The sequence below is a fragment of the Camelus ferus genome, chromosome 15 (genome assembly GCF_009834535.1).
Source record: "Camelus ferus isolate YT-003-E chromosome 15, BCGSAC_Cfer_1.0, whole genome shotgun sequence".
Lineage (NCBI taxonomy): Eukaryota > Metazoa > Chordata > Mammalia > Artiodactyla > Camelidae > Camelus > Camelus ferus.
In genome coordinates, this window is record NC_045710.1 from 52,865,966 (window position 1) to 52,890,582 (window position 24,617).

Below are 24,617 nucleotides of genomic sequence, written 5' to 3' on the forward strand. Positions count from 1 at the left end.
CTTGTACACAAGCAGCAGCTCTTACAATACATCTAATGTTGATTGACTTCTACAACAGTGGCACCAAGCAGGACCAGCCTGTCAGCATTTCCATCAACAACTACATTTGCTGGGCTTAATAATTCCCTTTTTCCAATTTTCTCCAGACAGGGAAAACCACTTAGTGCTCAGCATTCAAGCTCAGCCAAGAGCTTTTCTTTTAAGTTCCAGCGTACATGAAGTCTGAAGTTGTGGAAAGCATCTTTCCTTAGGTAGGCTCAGCCTTTTAAGCCTAAGAGGCTAGAGTCATGATAGAAAAACCACCCACAGAATTCTGTAACTTAACAAATATGCCATGTACAGAATTTACTGAGTTAATAAGGCTTATGATAGAATAAAACAGAAAATACCATGAGAGATGGGAGATAGCCTCTCAGTGAAAAATCACTTTTTTCAATAGGTACCTTAGAATGTACAATTATGATCTGATAATCCCACTGAAGTAAAACAATTTATGAATAAGGCACAAATCTTTTGCCAAGAAGTAGTATCTGAAAAGTGCAGGTTTCAGAAATGAAGGATTAGTGTTCTGTTTCGAGACTTCTCTGTATAATCATAAGCAAGATTCTGAATTCTTTACTCACCCCATCAATAAAATTAACCACACTTTCTAAGTTATTCATGTTTAAAGACTTTGAACTCCTCATATAAGCAACAGTGAACAGGTACGGTTCCTGCAGTCTTCTTTCTCCCCACTATAAAAGAAGAGGCCCTATACAATACATATAAATTGTACTTACACCCCAAACAATGATGCTCAGAACAAATATCCTACACAAACAGGGAATACATATCCCACGCATGGTAAAAGCATAAGATCTTAGTTTCTTCCCCAACTTTCACTTCTGTGTTTTTCTCCCTCAACATTACTTATGAATGGTCTGAAAAGAAATAATCACTTGGAATGTTTTTTCCTTAAATGCTCAGAAATACAAAAATTGTTAACTACTGAGGCACTAGTACATGCTTCTTACCATTTATTCAGTACTGCTGCTGTACGGCCTTCTTTTACCATGTTTTCTTTAGGTGAAAACTAACTTATGACTTCAAGTGAAAGATGGCAGATTGAGCTAAACTCCTTCCTCAAAACTCCACTAAAATAAAGCTAAACAACCTCTTTTTAAAAAGGCATACACCCACAAAAATCAAAAAGTACAGAAGGACCAACAGCAACAAAACGTTAAAAGCTGGAAAGCAGAGGACCCAGTTGGTAACCAGACAAAGCAGGTAGTGGGGAAAGCCAAGTGGCAGCGTGACTTGCCCCGTATCAGTAGCACTAGGTGTCTTCCGGGAAGGGAGAGGAGACAATGAAGCTTCAACGGGCTTAGTTGAAAGTTGCTTAAGAAGCAATGAGCCCCTCAGATTTCCCTTTCTAACTTCATCTGGGCACCACCTATCTATCCTTCACTCACCACAGCAAAAAGCCAGAAAGTCAATGGACTGGGAGATAGCTGTCACAATTGAGAACGTAAGTATCATTCTGAAAACGGGATTAAGCAAGACAGTTTACATAGTAAATGCTGAGATCCCAATCTTTTTCTCCCACTTAGATTCCTTAAAATGCTGGCAGGCAAGAAGGATTCTAGAAGAGCCTACTTGCGGTAATTTGACTAGTCAAAGAAAAAAAAAAAAAAGCACCAAAAGATACTGACAAAGGAAGTTTCTCCCCAAAGAAACTGTCTATCCAGATCACCTTGTGGAAGGAGGAGGTGAGGGAATAACTTCAGTGGGAGTTGAAGGTAAGTGATTATGTAAGTATGCTTTGCCTTGTATCCACTAGAAACCCACATTTATTGCTGAGTATGTACAGAAATAGGGTCAAGACTTCTCAATGCTACTGATTACTGTCTTATTTTAAGTTTCCCCAGAAGGAGAACCTGAGACAAAGATTTCCATCCAAAGAATTTATTTGGGAGAGGACCCCAGGAAGGATGGTAGGGACATGAAGAAGTGAGGGGCATTAATTCCCTATTTCTGGCACCCAGAGAAAGCCCTTAGGCAAAGAAATGCAGGCACTGGAAGTTCAGGAGGCACACACAGAAAGGGTAAGATCTAAAGGGATGTAAACAGGGCACCAACAGCACCTGCTACATCCATCGTGATAACTGAGCTAATCTGTGTCACTATCTTAACCAATGTAAAACATTGTCTCCCAGAGGTTCACTCTTAAATCCTTTCCTTAACTTTTTTTTTCATGTTTCACGACTTTAATAGAATATTCTAACTATTCTGTACAAATTGAAAACACTGTATTCGGTTACAAATGAGTGGTAAGTAAGGCTCAGCACCCCACAGTCCTGGCCACAGCGTGGACACGGCGCTCCCCATGCTGCCAGCGGCCACACTCACACCGTCAGAAAGCCACACGCCAGCCTAGAACAGGTCGCTCCCAACCCAGGGCTTTTAAGACAAGATGAACGTGGGGCCAAGAAATGGGAGCTGCTGAGAAAGCAAAACATTTACACACTGAATGGAAAGGCTCTCCTCCCCAGCCCGAGCGCCGCACCACAAAGACTGGCAGATCCCGGCTCTGCTCTGTGGCCCACGTGTCGTGGGGACCGGCTCCTGCCGCCGGCAGTTTCTTCCACGCCAGCCTCATCTGGTAGGAGCCGGACCACTTCCTGCTCAGGGCACCAGGTCTCCAGTCACAAACCTGGTTTCAGAAACTCTAAGGACAAGCGACAGCATGCGTCCCAAGCCCTCACCAGCATGAAAGGGTAAATAAATACGAGGTGAACCACAAAAGCTTGTGCCTCAGGGTCAGTGGGCACCACAACCCCATGCCCGCCCGAGGAAAGAGAAGCCCAGGAAAGAGCAGTGAGAAGAGAGCACCACTCCGCCAGCTCCCCTGATGGTGGGCAAGGCGGGAAATGGCGCGGGTCCTTCAAATGCAACCAAAGTCCGGCCCGACAGGGGGAGAGGGGTAACCAGCTCCAGAGGCCCTGGAACCACATCCCTGGACACGTGCCCCTGGCGTCTACCCCATGTGGTCTGTGCCACCCCCCCCCCCGCCCAGGCGGGGCCTGGCAAGTCCACTGAGCTGTGCCCAAGGTGGTAGAGGGTGCTGGAATCAAACCTCCTATTTCTGAAATGCATCTGAGTTGCCACTGTACGGGTTAAGCAAAATAATAAAGTAAAAGGAGAAGTTAAGTGAAAACCATGCACTTGGAAGAGAGTTAGAGGTGAGCACTGTCAGGTCGCGGGTCGGCACTGAGCTCGGGACGTGGGGCGGCTACACCCGCAGGGCGTCTCCCTGCTCTTTGCACTCGGAGGGCTGGCTGGGCTCTTTCTTGGAGCTGATTTCAGCGTCGTCCTCATCTTCTCCCTCCTCGTCACCTTCTAATTCCTCCTCTTCTCCTTCCTCACCTTCTTCAAAATTGTCATCATCTTCTATGGCCTCCCCCGTGAAGTAGAGCACAGCTCGAGGGACTATCTGCTTGTGAAAGAAGTGTCTGATCTCAAAGTCGGAGGCTAATGTGAATTTGGAATCTTCATCCAGTGATTCTCCATCTCCTGATGCTTTCAGGGGATTGAAGAAGTTGAAAAAGAATCGTTGCGGACTTGTCTGGTGATTGTTCTGACGGTGTCTCGACTCTTATGTTTCTGCTTTTTCTTGATGGTTTTGACTGTCACGTTCTTCCCCTTCTTCCAGTCAATAGTGCACCCGTCACAGTCCACTGTCTCAGGCCCTTCAAAGGAAAAGGGGTCGGCCTTATCTGGCTCTGACTTCATCTTGTACGTTTTTGTCAGGACTGAATTGGTAAAGTAGTCATTGGGTTTCGAAGTGGAACTCTAATACAAAAGACACAGGCTGTCCAGGCTCTGAGAATTTCACCTTGATATCCTGCAGGTGTTTCAAGATTGGCTCATCATATTCCTGGACAAGTTCGCTGAGCATATCGACAGTTCTGAAGATGGTAAACCAGAACTCCGGAATTTCTTTGGGGTTTGGCTCCTCTGCTGCTGCTGCTGCTTCTTTTTCTCTGCTATGACTACTTTGTTTTTCATGTCCCCAGCCGGCTTGTCCTCCTCTTCGTTCTCAGTGCCACTCTGACTCTGCGTCTGTGGGCTCAGTGTCATCAGTGACGAACTCCCTTCTCTTGTCAAAGAGAAGCTGGTACAGGCTGCATACTTTCTCTCCAAGTCGTGGACCTCTTCGCAGAACTTGGCTTCTATGTGAGCACATTTCACCTGGAGCTGTTTGAACAGCACTGATCATTCTTTTTACTGCTTTAGGTAAAGTCTCAATGTAGCTCGAAGGAGTGTGGGAGACACTGTCAAGTTGTTCCTGCAAAGCTGCCAGAACGTGAGGATTCTGCATCACTTGATCTGTGAGCTTTTTTGTATTACTTGCATTCTTAGCAGCGTCCAAGGAATCTGAAGGAACCCCATCTGAAACACTGTTATCTGCCATCTGAATGCTTTTATCCCCTCACACCTCCTGCGGCAGTGGCGGTGGCCGTGTCTGCTTCTCTCACTCCGGGACTGCTTAACTGTCTTTTAGAAAGCTAATAACTTAATAGTAAATGGTAGGGGTCCCAAAATTATCAAGCACTTTTACAAAGTTATCTAGTCAAAGCTGTACATCATTTGGGTTAATCATACTAGCCGCATCACTCTGCATTGTAGATAAACATTAACCACCCCTATTTCACCAGTGAGAAAATGAGTCCAAAGCAACAAAGTGATGCATTAGGTTCAAAAGTAAATTAAGATAAAATTAAAAATTAAACTCGTGGCTCCTATTTTAAACTTTCGAAACATACTGCCTGTTAAGTTTCACAGTCATATAAATTATGCCAATTTCCCAGCTCCAGGAATTTTAGCCCAGAACAACTGGCCAGAAAGATAACATTACTTTACTTCACAATTAGGTAACCAAAACTAAAAATTATACTTGGCTGCAACATTAAATCTCTGAAAGGTAAATGCAACCTGAATGTCCTCTAGGCCCATCAACTTCAGTATCTCATTAGGCTATTCTAGAAATATTCTATCTCTAAATCCATTGGCTCAAAAACTTCACTTATCAAAGTGACTAGACCTCAGTTTCCACTCATCACATTCTCATTCACAGTCCACCTTGAAGGATTCTCTCTCTACCCCTTATAGAAATGCCTTCCCTTTTAATATCTAGTTTGGTTAAAGGTGGGTACCCCACAGTACAATGATTGGGTTTCCTAATTACATACTCTGACAGTTTTATGCCCTAAAGTATACAATCGCTTGGCTCCAGAGTGAGGTTAGGGGAGAAGACTAGATCAGAATGGTTGGATCAATGCTCCTTCTTAGTGCTTGGATCCTGTGGCAATGTCTGGCTCACTGTGCCAGGATCCTGACACACGAGCTTGTTTCTGCTAAGGGTACCACTGTCTCTCCTTGCGATCTGACCACCGTATCCCAGTTTAAGTATGCACAGTTGTGCACAGTGTTGTCTCTCTTTCCATGTGGTCCAGAATGTATCAAATAGGGGACGTAGCTAGGTGCTGCTTTAGTATCCCTGAGATTTCCAGGACAGTTAAAAAAAATTGTCTGCCCAAAACAGACATAAGACATCCAAGGGAGTGTTGCTTAACTTCTCATTCTAGCTCTGGCTGTGCCAAGACAACCTGTTATACAAGTTTGAAGTCTTCAAACAGGAAGACACAGGTGATTAATTAAAACCCAGGAATTAAACCTTCAGTTCAAATCAGTTTATTATCAAGTTTCTATTGCCAGTTTGCCCAAAGTTGCTCTTCCTCACAGGCAGAGAGGAAAACACACTGACCTACTTCACAAAAATGTCAACAGTAACTATAAAATCTCTAAACAGATGTTTCATATCATCAATAATCTTTTCATCATTTGAGTACCATCTGGGTACATGATAGCCAGGATAGCAACATTATTAATTAACAAATGACAAATTAAGAAATGGCCTTCTTCAAATCCCCATACGTATTCCAATCATTTCTTTGCCATGGGACAAGAAATAAAGAGGAGCATCTTATTTTCTAAATTAAATGAACCGGTGAGACGGCGGAGTAGAAGGACGCTTGCAGCTCACTCTCTCCCACAAATAACCAAAACTCTCATCTACGGACCCACTCAGTCAACCAGAGCACCAGCTGAACTCCAACAGAACATCGCCCTCTTCGAAAGACAAAGACGCCAAAAATCTGGCAGGAGAAAAGGAAAAAAGAAAGAAGGAAAAACAAAACAGTGTGGGATGGAGCGGCAAAGGAGGACTGGTGCTCATTCACTGGGTCTCCCCTCTCCAAAGGAGAGGCCCACGGGATGGAGGGGGAGCCTCTGAGGCTCAGATCTGCCCCAAGCACCCCTTGACCAACAGAACTAAGTTAAACAGGCACAAAGGGTCCCCACGACACCCAGCTCTAAAGGTGAGCCAGCAGCTGGGGGCTGGGCCAGGCCACCCGAGCCAAGCGGAGGACTGGGCGGCCGCACTGAGGCAGCCCCGGGGGATGGCAGGGGGCTACACGCCATGGCTGGGAGGGGATATGGAGCAGAACAACCTCGGTCCCCCATAAATTGCGAAAAAAGCAAAGCAACAAGGCTGGAGTGCCCTGGGGGGGAGGGGCAATGTAGCCTTTGTCTCCTCAGACCCACGGCACCATTATTGGCGCTTCTCGCAAGAAGAGAGACAGGCGCAGCCACAGCCGCCATCTCCTCCTGTGCGCAGCGCCCGGGCGGGGGCATAGCCGAGACCTGAATCTGCACCGGGGTCTCCGCAACCTCCTGGGCAGGGCTGAGACTTGTTTACAGCCCGAGGCAGATAGGATCTTTCTGCCCTGGCACCTCAGAGAACTCACACTGTCAAGACAAGGAGCTAAGATTTGGCACAGGGCAGGGGTGGGGCTGTTCCGCAGTCTTCCCCGAGCGCGCAGTAGGAGTGCCGACCCGAGGCGTAGCGGGGAGCTGCACAGAGCAGTGGAGCGACCAGCGCCGGGACAGGGTGGGCGGCAACCAGCCTTCCTGGCAGGAACGCAGCACCTGACCACAGTGCAGGGAGGAGGCGCAATCCGCACACCTGCCTCACCTGAGCGCAGCATCTGACTGCAGCATCGAGAGGGGGAGTGACCCGCCCACACACCAGCCACAGTGCCAGAGAGATATGAGCAATATGAAGAGGCAGAGGAACCACTCCCAATTAAAAGATCAAGAGAAATCCCCTGAAAGCACGATCAAGGAAATAGACATCGATGGCCTACTAGATCAAGATTTCAAAAAAGGAGTGATCAAAGAACTGAAGGAACTAAAAGAAATAGTGTTTAGAGATATAAAATATGTCAAAAATGAAATAGAAGCTATAAAGCAAAACCAAGTAGAATTAGTAAACTCATTGGCTGAAATGAGAACTGATCTAAAGGCTGTAAAAAGCAGGCTAGATAATGCAGAGGAACGAGTAAGTGACCTAGAAGACAGGACAACAGAAAGCACCCAATCAGAACAGCTGAGAGAAAAACAAATAAAAAAACAATGAAAACAATACAAGGGATCTATGGGATAATATATAGCGTGCCAATCTACACATAATAGGGGTTTCAGAAGGGGAAGAAAGAACAAAGGGGATTGAAAAAGTATTTGACAAAATCATGACTGAAAATTTCCCAAACCTAAAGAAGGAATCAGATATCCAAGTACAGGAGGCTCAGAGGGTCCCAAACAGGAAGAATCCAAACAGATCCACACCAAGACATGTCATAATCAAGATGGCCAGAGTCAAGGATAAAGAAATAATCCTAAAGGCAGCAAGAGAAAAACAAAGAGTGAGTTACAAGGGAACCCCCATAAGGCTCTCAGCTGATTTCTCTACACAAACACTACAGGCCAGAAGGGAGTGGCAAGATATATTCAAAGTCCTGAATGAAAAAAGATGCAGCCTAGGATACTCTATCCAGCAAGGCTATCTTTTAGAATAGAAGGAGAGATAAAGGACTTCAAAGACAAGCAAAAACTAAAAGAGTTTAGCAACACTAAACCCATGCTAAAAGAAATATTGACAGGTCTACTCTAAATAGAAAAGAAGCAGGATGCTACAAAAATGAGAAGCTCATAACTGGAAAGGTGATAACTACCATGAATTACAAATAGAAAAAACACAAAATTGTAAAAGAAGACATTTAAATCATTAAGAGTGGGAGAGGGAAGCAAGGAAAGCCACTGTGGAGAACAGAATGGAGATTCCTCAAAAGACTAGGAATAGACTTACCATATGACCCAGGAATCCCACTCCTGGGCATATGTCCAGAAGGAACTCTACTTCAAAATGACACCTGCACCCCAATGTTCATAGCAGCACTATTTATAATAGCCAAGACATGGAAACAGCCTAAATGTCCATCAACAGATGACTGGATCAAGAAGATGTGGTATATTTATCCAATGGAATACTATTCAGCCACAAAAACCGACAACACAACGCCATTTGCAGCAACATGGATGTCCCTGGAGAATGTCATTCTAGGTGAAGTAAGCCAGAAGGAGAAAGACAAATACCATATGAGATCACTCATATGTGGAATTTTTAAATAAATAAATAAATAAATACATACATACATACATACATACATACATACATACAAAACAGAAACAGACTCATAGACATAGAATACAAACTTGTGGTTGCCAAGGAGGCGGGGGGTGGAAAGGGACAGACTCGGATTTTAAAATGTAGAATAGACAAACAAGATTATACTGTATAGCACAGGAAATATATACAAGATCTTGTGGTAGCTCACAGCGAAAAAAAAATGTGACAATGAATATATGTATGTTCACGTATAACTGAAAAATTGTGCTCTACACTGGAATTTGACACAACATTGTAAAATGACTATTACTCAATAAAAAAATGTTTAAAAAATTTTTTAATTAAAATAAAATAAAATAAAAATAATAATAAAAATTTAAAAATAAAAATAAATTAAATGAACCGGATCAGTCCTTTATTCCCAAGTTGCCTCAATAGTTCCAGCAGTTGATCACGTGTCAATTCATCCTTCCTAGAAAGGTTCTCAAGGGATTCTTTCTTTTGAGTGCTTTGACAGTACCCGATATAAGTCTTTGTACTTAATGGTCACACGAAAAATGTCACTGGACCACTAATGACTTGTTGGCTGCAGCTAGGCACAGCTTGTTGACAAACACTAGTAACGAGTCATGGATCAGTCTTCATAATCAATCTGACAGCTTCGTATATACTGTATTAGTTTGAGTTTCTGAATATCGAGCCTGTTATACCTACTTACTTTTGCATCAGTTTTTCATAAAGTACAAAGTTTTTTATGCTAAAGATTTCTGGGGTGTTCAGAGCTGATTTCTGTATTTCCCTTGTGGCATGACAATACAGAGAAAGCTGCCAAGGAGGGCATGTCAGTTACTCAGTCAACCTAAAACTCCACTATCGTGCGTTAGATTGAACCCCCCTCCCCCAGCAAAATATACACTGAAGTTCTAACTCCCAGAACCTGTAAATGTGATCTTATTTGGAAAGTGTGTCCTTGCTGACATACTCGAGCTAATGTGAGATCATCAGGATGGGCCTTAATCCAATATGACTGTTATCCTCATAAGAAAAGGAAAAGGGACATAGACACACAGGAAGAATGCCACGTAATGAGGATGCAAAAATTGGAATTATACTGTCACAAGCCAAGGGAAGGCCAAGGATTCCTGGCAACTAACAGAGGCTAGGAGAGAGACATGAAACAGCTGCTATCTCTAGGGCCCCAGGAAGGAGTTTACCCTACCTACACTTTGATTTCAGATTTCTAGCTTCCAGAACTGTGAGAGAATGAACGTCTAGGTTTTTTTTAAGCCACCTTATTTGTGTTACTTTGTTACAACCGCCTTAGGAAAAGAACACATCTACTTTAAGAAATTTAACTATAAAATGAGGAATCCACATTTAAAAGAAAAAACTTAACACACAATTTAGCTATAAAGCTTATAGGAAAAACCATGATGAATATGCAGTAAAATTTATAAAAGTTCAATTGATAATATTTTATAAATAACTTTTACTCTGTTTCTGGTTAACATCTCAGAAAACTTGAAAATACATGGATAAGGAAAAACAAACTTTTTTTTTAATTTGGGGGGGTAATTAGGTTTATTATTTTTTTAGAGGCAGTACTGGGGATTGATCCCAGGATCAATGCTAAACATACACTCTACCACTTGAGCTATACCCTCCCCTCAAGAAAAACAAAAATTTAATAGGAATACTTGCAAAAAGAAAATATAAACTATCAAGGCTTCTTAAGGATTAATACAATGTTCTAGAGCTCTGAGAAGGGTTTCTAGATATGAGTCCTCTGGGAACCAACAAATCCCTTAGTTCCCACAGAATAAGGGTCAGTAAACTTGCTCCTAAAGGGCCAGATAATAAACACTTTAGGCTTTGCAGGCCTTATAGTGGGTACTGCAACTCTTCAAAATTTGCCTCGGCAGCACAAAAGCAGACAATGTGTAAACAAATTCGCAAGGCTGTGTTCCAATTAAACTTTAGTTACAGAAACAGGCCGTCCACCCATAGGCTGTAGTTGCAACCCCTGCTACAGAGTACAGGTTCTTAGTTGTCCTAGGATCACACACACACAACTTGGCTAGGCTGACCTACATTTCCCACAGTTCCCCTTCCTGTATGTTTCCAGTTAAGGTGAGGCACACAAGATATTCCTGTGCAAGACTCAGAGAGCAGAAATGAAGCAGCAGCCACTCTGTAGCTCACACATGCTGCACTGCTAGTTAAGCTTCCTGGCACAGAGCAGGAGCCAAACCTGCAAGTACTCCACTTTCCCTGGACCCACCTTCAGCTTCTCCTAGTCCAGGTGTGTGTTTAGCTACAAGATGAAGGGCACCAGTTTCTCCTGCAGTATATTGTACATGATCAAGATCAGACAGAGTAAGAACTAATGAGTTTCAGTCCATTCTCCTGGGTTCCAGCTTGTTCTTGCTCTCCTCTATTTTATATCTACTTTCCCTTCCCTTCGGACTTCAGATTCCAGTATCAGACACAAAGATAACAGCTCTGCTTAGGGACTGACTTATGCAATTGTGGGGACTGGGAACTCCCCTACTAGTGGTTCTCTGACTAAACCTGGACTGATACCAAGATTGCTTTGAGAGTCCATGAAAGTTCTGAACCAAGATAATACACATATACTTACAGGGACAAAATAATGAGAGCATTTCAAGGGGTCCAACAAATCCATTTCAAAAACCCTATTATAGAGTAAAATAAGTAAAAACTGCAAGTGTCAACCAAAAGACTGGACGGTTTAAAATTTTCTAGCCCTGAAATAAAATGGTAGAACACAAACGTATCTACCAACCTCACTAAAAACAACAAAAGGGAAATAAATCCACTTTTTGACCTAGTATATAAGTTTATAATACACAAAAACCTCTTTAATCTTAAAGTTTCAAGTGCTTCCTTTAAGAAAATTGGATACTATTATTTGGTGACCTGCTGTTGTATTTCGCTTTGCACTAGCCAAAGATACCGTGGAAAACCAGGACAAACGCAAAATTGTATGCTCATTTACTTAACAAATAGTTGCCTACAGTTAGAACCTGAGCTATTGAAGAAGCAGAAACATTAAGTGCTGCCCCCAAAGATAGCTTAAATTCTAGCAAAATGATGAATTTTGGCTGACGTGAAGAGACAATGAACCTCAAAAACATAAAGATTTATATTTTTAAGTATCTAGCTATAGAACACGAAAGGGCACCTTTAAATTAACACCTTACCCAACCTCAAAATAAACAGCTAAACCTTCCTCCTTCCCTGCTTGACTTCTCTCCATAGCAAATATCACCATCTGACAGAATATAAACTGACTTGTTTTTTTAATATACACCACGTAGGTATTTGTTGACTGAGATAATAAATGAAGTATAAAACATCAAGATATTAATCTTGACTTTTTAAAAAACTGTACTGAAATTCTGAGATATTTCTAAGTATAATCTTTGACACAGAAAATGATGAGGTGGATGTGTTATACAAGGAGAATGCTAGGTGATTACTGACAAGTCCCAAATTCCTTTACTATTTCTCCTTCTGTTTTACAAGTTTAACTACACAAAGAAGTGTGTAGACTCTTCCTCTTTTGTTTTCACAATATTCTTTACCAATCAAGATTGTTTTACATAAGGTGACGCTTTCATTTAGTAACTGGCCCATTTGAAACTCTAAGATGATCCTTGGAGAGAAGTGGTATTCACTAAGATTTGGTGGCTAACTACATTCCAGTTGCATTTTTCTCTCTGTGAAAAATATTCTACAAAAGCCCAAGAGAGGAAACTAAGTGGAATCTTAGGTTTCAAACTTCTTTTACATGAAGTCAATACTAATATCCTCAGGGCAAATCTTATTTGACCCAACCAAGACTCTAGCAGAGAGAAAAATATTATCAACCTCCCACCCCCAAACCACTCTTAAGAAAAGTTTAGTCAAAAATCCTCTTTAGAAATAAGTATCTTCATGACTGAAACACTGAGTTTTAATAACAGAGGAAAATAAAGGAGCTGTATGAAATTCAATAAAAGCTCCAAAATGGTAGGCAAACAGCCAGCATTTTCTCTTTCTGTTCCCTGTACATTCACCACCCTTGTTTCAAGAGTAAAGAAAAAGGAGGAGGAGGAGGAGGAGAAGAAGGAGGAGGGGAGGAAGAAATTTGATTTAACAAAGAAACATGATACATCTCAGAAAACACTTAAACAGATCTGATGATCTTACCTGGAAAATTAGAATATATCCATATGTATAGTGTTTGCTTTTTTGTGCTTGTCTATTACATAGAGTTCATAAAATTTCTGAACAATAAAATGCATTTGTGTTCCCAATCCAGGATCTGCTGTACATAGTGCTTTTATTTACCTGTTAAGTTGCTCGAGTTATGTCTCCCCACCTCAAGCATAACCTAGGTGATAACCAAGTCCTACAGTAAGTCCCAAAGCCATCTTTTGGGCCATTTGGAAGAACAAAAGGATACTGCAAAGGAGCAAACAATTCTTCATTCTCTGGAGCAGGGAATGAATGTGATGAAATAAATCAACGTTTAGTGTGGTTATATAAATCAATGTAATTGTGGCTGCTTTTTACTGATACTTCATATCCACTCCACATATTTTAAGCCCTAATATTTGTTCCCTCAAGTTTATGCATGAATTAGAAGCCTAGCTGATCTATTGATTCACTCTCCTTTTTCCAAGAATTTCTTCAACGTCTTCCTCTTTTTTTTTCTATTCCTGCTTATGTGCCACTCAGCCTTCTTACTCCCCTAAATTCTTTACCTTTTCCTAACAAAATGTCTAAATCTCCTTAAAAAACCAATGGTCTCTCTATCCTAACCATGTCATAAAGGCGCGGCAAGATGTCTAAGGAAATGTGACCTGAGCTACGAACGCTGTTTATGTCCCCTCCGGGGAAGTGCCGATCTATGCATATGATAAAAATACAGACTTGTCTTTAGAAAGAAATTCTGAGAAGACCTTGCTTTGTAAAAGCTTTCTTCCTTCAACAATGAACTACACAGATCTCATCCCAAAGACCCATTAATCTAGCTTCAGAAGGTGGATGGTTCTTCCACCTCCATGTCTTTAGTCCAAGTTAGGTTTTTAATAAATGTTCAAGGGGAATGGCGAACTGAAGGACATGGTAATGGGAACTATTATTTCCATATGGGCTTTGCTGTTGTTGCTTAAAGGAGAAGGAAAATAAAAAGGCTTTCTTTCCTGTTAAAATGCCATAGGAACAAAGGAGTCGCTAAAGAATCCTGGATGCTCCACCGGCCGTGTAAGTACACATGCCCAGAGTCACCTTTCCTTCTGCAGGCTTACATATTGCTAAGATAGACAAAATTCAGCCTTTCCATTTGTAGCAAGACATTTCTCTGTATGTCATTTGGCAGATGCAGTTGTGGGGCTCTGCCAATTCACCCTGGGGCCCTCCATTTTAATCAGTATCGCATAAAGTTTAACACATGCTTTGAAATGTGCACCAGATCCAAAGCTTTGCCTGGGGACGGGGGTGGGGGTGCTTGCTGCAAAAACACATACCATCTCAGCCGCCACTCCACAAGCAATTATCTTTCACCTTTGGCTGAACCAGGAGAACTGTCAACACCAGCACATTGCCAACCAGAGGAGAGGTTATAGGGTCAAAGCAGGAAAGAAGGTTGAATGCTTTTAGGGTTCAGCTTCGCTGTTTGTTAATCCTGCTGGCTGCATGGAAGAAGCATTCTCCATAATCACCAGGACACAGAAAAGCAGAAGCAGAGATTAAGAGAAGTAGCTGTGAGTACACTAGAATTTTAACAAGAGATTTCAAGTGGCAAACACCTGAGTAAAAGGGCAAAACTCCAGCAGTATAATAGGGTAACCATATACCAAACGCTAAAGAACTCAGATCAGCAAACACACATCAGGAGAATGAAATTGTGAACTGAGTTTTGTAGAAGCAAAGGCTTAAAACAAATCTCATATATTGGAAATAAATACATGTGTTCATCTCCCATCTAAACACAAGTTAAAAACATTATTAAAGTTTCTTTAAATACGGAAACCAAAGAAAAGTTACCATTGATGATTAAACAACAGAAAAAGGTAATTACTAAAGCCGAGAAGGAAGGCCATTATCTCCCCAACTCCCTCATAAAAACCCCCAAACGTACACACATACTGCTGACAGGATCTTTCCCAAAATGCCAGACCATTCTCTGTCTGAACCCTAAGATCACCATGCTACGAGGAAGCACAGTTTAGCCTACTGGGGGATGAGAGGTGATGAACACAACCAAGACAACAGCTGGCACCAACTGCCAGCCAGCCACCCGAGTGATTTCCAGGTGAGGACAGCAGACAAACTCTCTTGACTGTGCCCAGTCCGAAGAGCTGATCCACCGAATCATAATAAAAAAATACATCAGTATCATTTTAAGCCATTAGGTTTTGAGGTGTTAAACAGCAATGGATAAACTGAAATACCTGGTAAGAGACCCTTGACAAAAATATCCTGTGGTAAACATGAGGATGATTAAAGCAGGTCTGACAGAAAATGACGCCCCAAATTTGAAATTATGAAGATAACTATTTGAAAGCGAGTAATGCATTATTAACAATGGCTCTCTCCATATATATATCCTGCCCTAAGAAAGTAGCTAATAAGAGTAGTACATACGTATACCACTTACAAATAAATAATATGTAAATAAAGTATATACACACACAAGAATGTTTTACTGAAGGCAGTCCATAATCAAAAGTTTAGAACCATATGTGTACTACTACTGAAAGTAACACACAGACATCATTTATAAATACAAATATACAGATATTGGGCATTAATGTTCAATTTCTTCTGAAGATAGAGGTGTCAATTTCTAGTAAGCTATCACTCACTAGTACGTGTAGTAAAGTTCAAAAAAAGAGCCTCATCGGGCGATTTAGTCCCCATCTATTTCCAGACAAGTTCCCAACTATCCCAGGAAGTAAGAATCTCCATAGCTCTACTATGCCGCTTTTACTAACACACACAATGCACTTTTGCTTTACAATATTATGTTATACTCTTCCCCATCCCACGATATTTTACCTACTATAGTACACTTGGTAGTACTACTGCTCGTGATAGATCACTACGCAACCATCAAATTCCTTAGCACGACAAATTTCTGCCTTGGATGAACAGTGATATCATTCAATGAGACATGAAATATGGAAGAAAAACACTGGATGGTTTGGTGACAGGGAGAGGGATTACAGTGATATGGCCGATGAAAGGGAGACCTAAGCACGTCTAGTGTGAAATGGAGTCCCTGAAAGGGAAAGGTTGAAGAAAAAAGGGAGGAAGAGAAAGAGGGAACAAATGAGAGGAAGCACAACTGGAAGAAATAGTCTTAAACAGGAAGAATAGCCTTCTCCTCTGAAATTGGAGTTGAGCAATAAAGAATGGTGGAGACATATAGTTAAAGAATAACCTCCAAGAAGACCAAGAGAGTTTCTGCTTAATAGCCCTCAGTTTCTCTATGACATTGGTTAAGAGGTAAGATCACCCCTAAAGCAAAAGGAGCATTTTCTCCAAGAAGACAAAGGTAAAATCCTCACCAAAGTAAAATGTCTTTTTATGTCATACTGAGTATTTAAATAGATACCAATTTTAAGTTTACTCATACAATGCTATCTCTGGTTCAAGTCAAAATGAAAACTTGTTTTCATTGTTATTTTGCCCTTATCTATTTCTTCTATACTACCCTTATAACAGAAATAGAAGCCAAAAAAAAAAAAAAAAGGTGACAAAAGCACGAGATATCATAACCAAACCAAAGTTTGGAAACACAACCTTATCCAACTTTTCACAGTATACAACATCAGTCAACTTATTCACTGACATCGATCTACTATCTAAACTGGGAAACCCAGAAAAGTTTACCAATATCCTGAACCTACTAGTCAATGTGTTAGTAAAGATAGCATTTTCACTAATGATATAAAAATCAACTGTGAGACCATTACAATTTTATTCAAGCTTTCCCACTATGTGTTCTTTACAAACCATAATGAAACTAGAAAAGATACATCTCAGAATATACTACTGAATCTGATACTGATACTGGACCTTAATAATCCAGATGGGTCCCACAAGAATATATTTCACAGAGTGCTCAGATTCCCTGACAGTTTATGAAAAATTTGTGTTCACACCAATAATTTTTCTAAGGAGAGGGTGCATGACTTTCATTGGATTCTCAAAAGGTTTATGGCCTTAAAAATGTTTGTCAACTACTGCTATTGATAGTTCTCTTCTCTGATGTTAAAAAACCAACTCTGCTTGAAGACTTACCAAGAACGACAAACAGAACACATGCCCAGCTAGACCATAACCTCTTCATCAGGGTAGCTAGGAGAGCCATAAGTTTAACAAACTGAGCAGAGCTGAAGTCATTCTGTTGGAAATAGGCTGTATTATTTTTTGACATTTGCTTGTTTTCTTATATGGTCTATTTAGAAGTAAGGGAAAGGTACAAATTAATAACAGACTGTAACCTAAGTCAAAACACAAGATTATAGTACTGAAAAAAAGATACTCCTTATCTTTAAATGCTGTAACACCAGAGTAAAAGCACCATATCCAAAGGCATAGCCCTCAGAAGTAGATTAAGACCACCATGGTTCAACCCAGCCAGTAACCACACTGAAAATAAAAACTTCAGTAAAAATACAGTTTTCTATATGTGTTGTTAGACACAAAGACTACAGAAATACACACACACACACACACACACTGATAAGGGCTACTCCCAGTTTTTGCTTCTGAACAAATTTCTTAAAGAAGCTGAAGAAGAGAAAAATCTACTTATAAAATTAGAGAATGACAATCTACTTTTTATTAAATTAAAAAGCTACTGTGCAGATTCCAGTTTTGGTTTTTGCCTCTTTTTCTTTCCTGCAAAGAGATCATGAGATTCTCAACACGTTCATAAAAGACTACTTGTCAGTCAGTACTGGAACGCCAATCACAAGCTTACAGTTCACTGGTCACAGAGTTTCAGTTTTAGAAGATGAAAAAGTCCTGGAGATGGATGGTAGTGATGGCTGCACAACAATGTGAATGTACTTATTAATGCCAGAAAACTGTACATTTCAAAATGAATAAAAAGGTCAATTTTATGTTATGTATACTTTACCACAATTAAAAAAAAAACACTGGTATATAGAAATAAGAAACTGGTTCACTGGAACTAAGAGTCAAGATAAAATTTTATATAAGTGAAAAAATTCACCTGGGATTTCAACGATAAATTGCATCTTGAGATATCAAAGCTGAATATAGCAGTTAGGTTTCATTAGTGAATTAATAGCCTAAGAAGATCAGAACAAAATAAAACTCTTACAAATACCCATGGAAATTCTCTATCCTTAAATGCATAAGTGCCCTGCCAAAGGGGAAAAAAATGTATGTATGTATAATATAACAAGAATTTGCTGAATGCCTAGTTTGTTTGTTTGTTTTATTTTTGTTAGTAGAGGTACTGGGGATTGAACCCAGGACCTCATGCATGCCAAGCACGTGTAGTAACACTGAGCCTATAACCACTCCTGAGCCACCAAATGCCTAATTTGTACAAAGCAGTGGGCTAGATTCTATGGGAACAAAAAGATGAAACCAGTTCAGACACATGTCCTCAAGAAAATGCCAATAAATGATTATCATCTTACTTCTACTTCCTGGACTCTATCCTCAGGCTCCCTTCCTGCAAACACGTGCCCTAGATCCCGGTTGTTGCCTAATATTCTACAACTGGCGTGTCTGTGATTTATGGTGGTTGTGCCACAGAACACATCTTAAGCAATGGCATTGCAAGACTTTTTTAAAATAAGGGCTCTTGGAAGGGAGGGCATAGCTCAGCAGTAGAGTGCGTGTTTAGCATGCATTAGGTCCTGAGTTCAGTCTTCAATACCTCCGTTATAAACAAACAAACAAACGAAAACCTAATTACCTCCCCCACCAAAAATAAAAAATAAATAAATAAAAACTAAAAAAGAGGGGGGGGGCTCTTAAATGCCCTCCTTTCCTCCCAATCTCATTAACATCTCAATGGTAGAGGGTGTAATCATCTTCCCTAGGTCAAAATTATATTCTCAATTTTTTAAAATTTCCAGATACTTAAAAATGTATATAAAGATCCATTATCACTATTCTGTTTTAATGTTAACCACACTCAGAGGCCTCAGTGGTTGGCTGACTTCTGAGTTTAAGCAAACACACACGTGCAAGTAGACACAACCCGCCAAAGCCTTTTCTTTTCCCCCAAACAGCCGCCCTAATCTGAGGAGAATTTTCTCCACTGCGTGCACACACACAAGTAATAACAGAGGGCTGGTCTACATTTGCTCTAGATGTGCAATTAGAAAAGTATGTCAGGAAGGTAAAGTAGCCTGAGCTTGTCAACAAGACAACTTTTTTTTGCAAGCTTTCAAAACAAATAAAATGTAGTTAGTTGAAAACTTTCAGCTCACAGTATAAACTCTTGCCATTGCTTTTCTCACAAAGAACAAAGAAGAAAGGAGTCTGTGAGTGCAAAATTCAACCCTAATAATCTAACCCACTTCCCATACTTCCTAGTTCAATGTTTTATTCCCTACTCACCTTGGTACTGTCATTTATGCACTCACCTTCTAATGAAGACAGAAAATCCATCCCAGCAGAGTCAGGTTCAAAGATTAAAAAGCCTCTAAAGCTTAGACTCACCAAAGACCTAGAAAAAGCAACAACTTAGGTGGACATCTGCTGCTATTCAATTGCAAAATTTTAACTTTTCCGTGTTTTTGGTTTGGGGTTCATTTCTCTCTTGAGATTCTAAACAACAGAAAGTAAGAGAAATGCCACATTCCCAATCAGTGAGCGGCCGAGCAATAATTAATTAAGTTTCTGGTAGTCCTCCTTACCTATTCAATGTGCTTCCCATCCTATATTTTTGATACACTTCACAATCAATGGCCAGAGGTTAGGGGTAGAGAGACGGTCTGACTACAAAAAGGTAACACAAAGGAATTTGGGGAGATGACAGAATTGTTCTGATATGAATCTATGCATGTTTTAAAAACTTACGGACACCAAAAAAAAAAAAAAGGGAAAGATTTTACTGTACTTAATTTTTTTTTTTTAATTTTAAAGTTACTTTAGTGTCACCTACTAAAACTTTTTATCAGGGAGATGGAGAGGGATGTGAAAAAATAGATTCCTCCTGTTCTAGAACACCCTTAGGTCCATTTCTGTGGCCGTCCTGAATATATCTGAATATTTCTTTTTCTTCCTTTCCTTTAGCTTCCTCACCTATCAGTTTCCTTACCATAATTTTGATGGAGTTTTTGTGCTCAGTAAAGAAAACATCTTGCAGAAGACAAGAATAAAATGCTCGTTGAGAGCACAACCATCCTAGGAATTCTCAACTGGGCTTCTCCAGGGCCAGGAAGACCTATCCCCCAGGTCAAAGGGTGCACCATGGGGATTTGGGGAGGGCTCTAAGTCCAAACCTCAACCTTGGCTCCACTACACTCTGCACACGTGGCAGGGGTCTAGACTTGCCAAAAAGAAAGCACAGCATACCAGTAAACTGACTTTTTCATACCAAGAAGTATCAGCACAGGAGATGAGAAAATACTCAGCTCAGTGTACAGCTCAACCTAGCAACTAATCACCAGACACAGAGTGAAGTTATTTAGAGACTGTAAAAAGGCTAAGAGCCCAAAATCCAATTTCCAACAACAAAATAAAGAGATCCATTTAAGTCTCACTAATCTCTATGGTCTGAATTGCTTATTTAAGCAGATGTAAGTTTGGTTTCTCACTGACATTAAAGCCATCACTGAAATACATGACAAACAAACAAAACAAACAAACAAAAAACCTTCATTTCTTAACACTGAAGCCTGAAAAAAATAAGAAAAGCCTTCAAGGTTTAAAAATAAAAAGCTTTTTTCCCCTCCAAGAGTAATGGCTCTTGCTTTCCCAAATCAGTTTGTTTAAAAATACTCATGGAAAAAATGTAGTTGCAAGAATATGGAGAGGTGGAGAGAGAGTTGGTACCAGGCTATCAATACACAAGCTTCCCCAAGTGAAGGCTTTAATGGCCTGATAAAATCATATAGATCTCTAAACAAAAACACGCCAAAATGCCATATTTATTATGTGCCCACTGTGTGTTGAACACAGTGCTAAGTAGTTTATTTACATAATCTTTATTTGACCCTTATTAATAAGAGGAAACCAAGGCTTAGATTAAGTGTTTTGCCCAGTCACATTATAAGTCAGAGGTTTCAACCCAGCTTGCTTAACTGCAAACCTATGTTCTTTAATACTGAAGATACTATAAAAATTTTTCTACAAGAAAGACTTGACTAGGAATGGATATGAGCTTACTTTCCATAAAAATTTCACAGAGGGCTGATTGCTGCTCTGTATTCTTCACTGTAACTGCATCACCTCACCTAGTCTGCAATTAGTGAAAGTCAAGTTCATAGTAAGTAAACGTCTGTGGTCCTTGAGAGTCAGCAATGGATTCAGTCTCCTTTCTCCTAATCTACTGAAGGGTCTACACTCTTAGAACTTGAAGTTGTTCTTATAACCAGTATAATCAAAATCAACCTTTTTAAAGTAAAAGCAGGTTTAGTTGGTACTAATTTCCCTTTGATTATAATGCTTTATAACTCATAATTCTCATATTTATAAAATGTTACAGAACCTTCTATAGTCAATTACATGAGACCTATCAATGACCCCTCTTAGCTCAACAAAAGCATTATGAGAATAAAAGACAATTGAAATGATCAAATATATCAGCCATCCTCTATGAGAGCCACTTTATAGAATTATATTAAACAGATCCAAACTGAGGGTGGAGAAGAACTAAATGTGAGAAAGCACTCGCCAAATTTAAGATGGAATTCAAACAGCAAATTAAATTACTATCTGTAGGCAGGGTCCAAGGATTAATCACATAAAAGAATTACAACCATTTTAAAAACATGTCCTTAGTGTCTTTGTTTGCTTTGTACACTTTTCACTGTGTTAATAAAATACTAGACAGTAGAATCAAATCAGAATTAATAGTGAAGATACATCAGAACATCAAGAAAAGCTGGGATCTGGGAAGAACTAGAACTGATTAGTTCTTACCCTTAACCCTGTATAAATGTCATACTTGGAATTGTTCTTTTTTTTTTTTTACTTTCTTTTTTATTGAGTTATAGTCATTTTACAATGTTGTATCAAATTCCAGTGTAGAAGACAATTTTTCAGTTATACATGAACATGCATACATTCATTGTCACATTCTCTGTCGCTGTGAGCCACCACAAGATCCTGTATATATTTCCCTGGGCTACACAGTACAATCTTGTTTTTTAGACCAAAGAACCATTATCTACAGAGCTAAACACACACATAATAGCAAATACCACAGTTCCCAAACTTGATTTAAACTTTATTGTGGTTTCTGATCTTACATCATGGTTAGCCAGTATGTAAGGCTACTCATGAGGAACTTGAATCCTCCGGTCTTGCAAGCAGGATCTCTAGAATAGAGAGAGTAAAGGAGAAAAAGAGAGAGAGAGAGAGAGAGAGAAAAGAGAAGAGGGAAAAAGAAGAAAAATGAGAGGAAAGGGGGAGAACAAAACCCTAACCATGTAAAGAGGCACAAGTAAAAGAGAAGCATTTGTTTTAAAATATGTATGTTCCACATTTCAATCATAGTTATTCTATCTGACTTGAGAAAATGCTATCCATACACAGAGTAAAATAGTAACTTTTTAAATAGATACAATACAAGAATACCAGTTCATTCAGACCTGTTATGAGATCACTACCTATTAAACATAAGCTTTAATAACTCATTCCAATGAGATGAAAAATACATCTTGCTTCCATTCATCTTTTAGAAAGGCAAACACAGGCTGTATCTGACCAGACCTGAACTTAATCTGATAATAAAGTGGCTGTTCTTGGCCCGCTGTATAGTAAAGTTTAACAACACTTAGGCTGTATATTTATGCACTATATTTAAGGCATCATTTTAAATAACTTTCATATCCTTACATATTTCAGAGGTTAAATTATACAATAAAAACACAAACAGCATCTTATTTATGTCAATAAGATCAATTCATTTTCACCTCATAACTTAGATCTAAAGTACTGGCCTCAAGTTCAAGTCAAAAGTGAGCTCACTGACCTGAACTTCATCTCCACATTAGTGTGGTGCAATTATTCTTGGTACTTGGAGGCAGGAGGAAATCCCAGGAGTATTGTAATGGAATGAAGTTTAGTCATTGTACAAACCACCCAAGAAAAACTTCATAGTGTAGGCCATTTCCCTTTATTTTAAATTTAACAGAAAGTTAAGTTTCCCAAAGAAATAATAATGAGGCCACTGGCTCTCTCCCACAAAACTCTGAGGCCAAGCCAATGATATGAAGGCTGGCCTATGAGCACTATTTCCCTTCACTGCTCTTTTAATTCCCTCTTTCCCCATCTTCTCCTGCCGCACACGGAGACCACTCAGTCACCAGAACAAACGCCCAACTACGAAATGAGTGTACCGATCTGCAGTAGTGGGAGGGGCAGGGTAGTGTGACATTCTGCAAAGAAAAGAGGATGCTGAAGAACTCATATCGTCTTCTGAACAAGGGTAAATGTTTCTCTTAAGAATTCAAGGCAATGGAAAGAGATCACTCTGGTTATCACAAATTTGCTTTATCACCACTTTCAAGATTTTTATATTATAAAAAATTTGCTTTGTTGTCCATTATATCAAATTTGTCTGTTTGCTTCTTTAATAAGGCACACAGTGCAACAGAGATTTGAATGGACCTTAGCTTAATTTACATCTAACACATAATTGCAATCCTATCTCGTTACAGCTATGAATCTAAAGACTGGAGGTTCCTCAATTACCCACATGAAGCAGAAAAAAAAAACAATAATCTCATAGATAGGTATAAATACTCCCTTAAATAAAGGGAACTCTTCCTCTGTACCTGAGAGGGGGAAATTTTCCTACTTTGTATCTAGTCCACCAACAAACCCCATCTGCTAAATTACACATGTAAATCTATATGCAGTTAAATTGTACATAGTCAAAGGGTTTATTATGAGAAACAAGTTTCCTCCTCTCCTCTTTCCCTCCAAATCCTGCTCCCCAGAAGCAGCCACTCTTTTGATGCTTAACTCTTTTATCCCTATATACCATGCTTATGTGTGCTACTTCCCATTTCTTTAGGTTTTTTTAATTGTGGTAAAACATGCGTGACATAAAATTTCCATGTTACGCATTTATCACTGTACAGTTCTCTGGCATTAGGTACATTCACATTGCTGTACAACCATCACCACCATCCATCTCCAGAACTTCTTCATCTTCCCAAACTGAAACTCTGCACCCATTAAATGCTAAGCCATCATCCCGTTTACCCCCAGTCCCTAGAAACCATCATTCTGCTATCTGTCTTTATAAATGTGACTACTTCAGGAACCTCATATATGTGGAACGATACAATATTTGTCCTTTTGTGCCTGGCTTATTTCACTTAGCATAATGTCCTCAAGCATGTTTCAAAAATGTCCACTTTTTTAAGGCTGAATAATATTCTATTATATGTACATACAATGTTCTGGTTTTCCATCCATCCAACAATGGACATGGGTTGCTACTACATTTGGCTATTGTGTTTTTCAGTTTTAAGCATCATCTATTGACTTTTCACCATGGAAGAAGAAAGTTTAGGTCTCTTTCATATTCACAGCACACCAGCACCACATATCTGTGCAGTGTGCATTCACCTAGCCCTCTGTAACAGAGTTAAGTCAATGGATTAATTAGATAAATTAACTTTGAACATTTAGTCTTAATAACTATATAAATGCAATTCACAGCCAAGTCATGTAACAGCTTGATCACTTTTCCTTTCTTATACAATTTTTATTTTCTGGAGTTTTAATTTTATTTTTATGTTAGCTTAGTTTTCTATGTATTTAACATTTGTTCTCAAATTCTCCCCAACTATCTGAATTT

At 39.8% G+C, this 24,617-nt stretch overlaps 1 protein-coding gene and 1 pseudogene across 4 annotated transcripts in view; both read right to left on the bottom strand.

Annotated features, from left to right (window-relative positions):
• EXOC6B (exocyst complex component 6B) overlaps positions 1-24,617 on the bottom strand; it is a 532,267-nt gene that overhangs the window by 403,199 nt on the left and 104,451 nt on the right. The window lies entirely within an intron of this gene.
• On the bottom strand, positions 2,224-4,660 carry LOC102524479 (annotated as a pseudogene).